Here is a 4,058-nt window from a genome sequence, read left to right on the forward strand (position 1 = left end):
GGTAGGGCCTTTGGGGGAGTTTTCTGTGTATTCCATTATCTGGTATTATCTAGCACTGTGCCTTGCACATAGTAGATACATAATAAATTAAACTGAAGTGAATTGAGTTGAAAGTATGTGTGGTCCACAGGTATGAAACTTCTGGGTAGTCTACAAGGTTTGGTTTCATTTCTTAATCCCCAAACCATATTTTTCAATGTATTTTCCACCATCTTTTGCATTAAAATCACCTAGTATATGTCAATTTCATCCAGAGGATCTTGTTAAATCCCTTTTAGCAGTTTTCTTCGTCATCATCCCCTGCAACAGACATTGACATATAAGCAGTGATTATCTTCATAGTGGTCTTTTTGTTTATGTTCATCCCAAGCACTGCAAGGGGAGATAACCACGGAGTGATGTTTCTTGTTGCCTTAAGGCACACAATGACACCAATTCCATCAACTTCTTTATTCTTATCTCTGAGGGGAAGCATCCTTCCGTTCAGCTGCTACTTCTTTATACCTCCTTATTTCATTTATAGTGAGAATGTCAATAATGATGCGGTTCATTTCCTTTAGTAATATATCAGCTCACTGGTCACTGAATAAAGATTGTACATTTAGAGCACCAATAGTCAAACTTATGTTCATATAGCTAACACACCAGTCAGTCAGACCCTGCTAGATTGAGGCCACGGGGGAAGGAAACTTTCACCAATTCCTGTCCTTTAACTGGCCTTTCCATTTGCCCTGGGTTCATTATTTGGGATTACTGTTCCACTCAAGGGAATGAAGTTCCCTGTGCCTGTTCTACTTCCCATCTCAAATTCCTGAAGAATAATCCTATTTGAGACTCTATTTGAAGGGATTCTCCCTAGCAAGGAGAGTTGGGAAGTAAAAAAGGCATCCAAAGTGCAAATATGAATTAGGTATGGAACAGATTGTTTTAATCTCATAAAGAAGGGCAACACCAAATAATAAATAACTATAGAATGATTAAAGTCAGTAGACTAGTCCACAAGTCTCCTTAAGGTTGCAACAAAGATGCTTATTAGCTGATTTTCATTTCACTTTACCTTAGAAGACTGATTGAATCAGTGCCAAGTAGGGTTTTTTCTTCCTACTGGTGTCTCTGTAGGGGTCTCTTTCCCTCTCAAACCATCCGCCTTTGCCTCTGCCACTGTTTCAAAGCTATTATTTCACTTTCAGGTGCCTGGGAAAGGGGAAGATGTGGGTTACCTGTTGAAAACTCTCATGGCCCTGTAACAAAGGGAAAAAAGACACTACAAACAGGAGACAGTCCTGACCTAGTCACAGACCTCCCTAAGAAGCCAGAAAGGTATCACTCCCCACACTTCCCTTTACAATCCTTCTGGAGCTCAGTCACCCTTATAACTCATGGACATCAGAAATGAAGATCATGGTTTATTCCCAGAGTTCTTGTTGAGCAGGCAAATAAACAAGGTTGGCAGGAAAGGCCCCTCCATTATCCTTCCCCTATGGAGGTACTAAATTCATAATCATAAAACTATGATTTCCCTTCCAATTATCCTAGGCCAAGCAACCAAGGACAAAAGATATAGCAGCTTACACTATTTGGATGATACAGCAGTCAAAAACAACATATCTTCCAATGAGAGAACCAGAACTCATCATCTGTCCTTTACCTTTTCTCCTAAAGTCCTCTGGTCCTTGCCATGTGCCCTGCCACTGTCCATTCCATTGCTAAACACTTGGGATTTATGGACATTTCCATCTATCCTGCAGCTGAATTCTTTCTAAAATGTCATCTTCCCCAATTAAAGTGTGAATGTCTTGAAAGCAAAAACTATTGCATTTTTTTCTATTTGTATCCTCAAATTTGGCATATAGTAAATAGAGATACTTTTCATTCATCCATTCCTTCATTCTCCCACAAAAGGAAGTGAGAAATCCATATAGTGAGGGAGAAATAATAAATAGAGGGTCCAAAGGCAGTACTGTTACTCATGAAATGAGTACATTAAAGGACCTATAGGAAAAAAAAACTTTAATAGATTACCTAAATCCTCTATGGAAATTATATAGGATACAACCTATAATCACACAAACTGGATTGTAATCTGCAGAGAGAATACGGAGTTTACATATTAGTAAAATCATAATTTCACTTTACTACCATTGTACTTCAAAGTACCAATGGAGAATGCATTTATTAAGTTTATGAGTATGAAGCTAGGAATCATTTTTAGTGTATCAGAGGGCAAAAGATACCATGTAACACTAAAAAAAGTTTTTTAAGGTTTCTATTCCTTAGTCTGTGACATTAATAAAAATATAATAAACTTTTCAACCAAATCTAAGAAGAGTTTTCCTTTATAACTTCTGGAAAGCATCACTTTTGAAATCTCATTGTGTATGCCTAGAAGAAATTGCTGGGGAGGAACATCTGTGCATTCTAACCAAAATAAATTGGGTAAAAATAAGTATGTTAAGGCTAGAGATTTTTCTATTATTAATGAAATGGATTGTTATAAGGAAATACAAAGAGATGTGTAATAGCAAAGTCATAAATAAAATAGTGACTTAAAAACAGACATTGAATAGTACACACAAGCACACAATGTCTCCCTAGCAGAGATTTTTCATTAGAGGTTATAAAATAACTATCACCATGAAATAAAACCATTCAGGGGATAGAAAAAAGTTTTAAAATCATAAGTATAATGGGAAATAATGTCATGAAATCTAGGCTACTATTGATAATTTTTACAACAAAAGAAAAAAAAACAACCCTGAAGTTTTCCTTTATCTTAGTGTTGTGATAGTGAACCTATGGCACAAGTGCTGGAGCATGACAGAGGGGGCTGCAACCTTCCTCCTCTCTATATGTGCCTGAGGATACTGCTCACGTGAACTACCCCTCTGCCCAGCAGCCCAATAGGAGCACTTACTCCCTCCTCTGTCTGATGTAAGGTACAGAAGGTGGGGCTTAAATATGGCATGAGGTTTGCAGTTTGGGCACTCAGTCTCTAAAAGGTTCACCTCAGACAGTGGTCTTAATGATTCTCAATTTAAAACAAGCAAACATAACCCTCACCCTCTCCTTTCCCATTCACACACTGACAGGTTTCTTCATGCTATATGTCATCCCTTTATCAAGCCCCAGATATGGGGTTATTGATTCTATTACTAATAGAAAACTATTAAGCATTACCGTTCTGATAGCACAGAATTATGTCTGGAAAAAAAATCCCTCAGTTTTCATTTTTTCTGTATATCTTCTATGTCCCGGGTTTTAATGGATGATTCCATAAGAATTGTCTTTGTTATACTTACTTCATAAATACTCTTTTCAGTAAGTTAATTAAGTCTCAATGATTGGGTAATTGATAATTAATGGGCATCATACCCAATGGAAGTTCAAAAACAATAATATTAGAAGCCACAACCCCTCAAGGTTACCCCTAGTTTCCTAAGGGAAGAGAGACTCATCAACCTTCTGAGCTCCTCCCCATAAAAATGAGTAAGAAATGAGGAAAATTAGGCCAAAGGAGGTGCTATACTAGAAAAAGAAAAAAAAAAGAGATATGCTATAAATCATACCCTCACTGCATTATTGGCAATTCTTTTTTGACAAAGGTCTAGCCTGGAATCAGGAAAACCTGAGTTCAAATTAAAATAAATTCCATTCTAAATTGATTCTCTATTCCATATCTGCAGTTCAAAAAAGAAAAGAAAATGCATTTTAAATAATTTTGTCTTAAGCTACAAAGTCACAAAGCATTGAGTATTTGCTTCAGATAATGAAACCATATTTTCATAAAAGTAAAAACAACCTTCACAAAAATAGATAATATAAAAAGTAAATGTCACTAAACCAGCACTCAGTTAAGTGGCAGCAACTCTAGTTCCTTAAAGACCATTCCAATAGGGGGGCAGCTGGGTAGCTCAGTGGATGGAGAGCCAGGCCTAGAGATGGGAGGTCCTAGGTTCAAATCAGACCTCAGCCACTTCCTAGCTGTGTGACCCTGGGCAAGTCATTTGATCCCCATTGCCTAGCCCTTACCATTCTTCTGCCTTGGAGCCAATACACAG

This window comes from Monodelphis domestica, chromosome 3 (assembly GCF_027887165.1).
Source record: "Monodelphis domestica isolate mMonDom1 chromosome 3, mMonDom1.pri, whole genome shotgun sequence".
NCBI lineage: Eukaryota > Metazoa > Chordata > Mammalia > Didelphimorphia > Didelphidae > Monodelphis > Monodelphis domestica.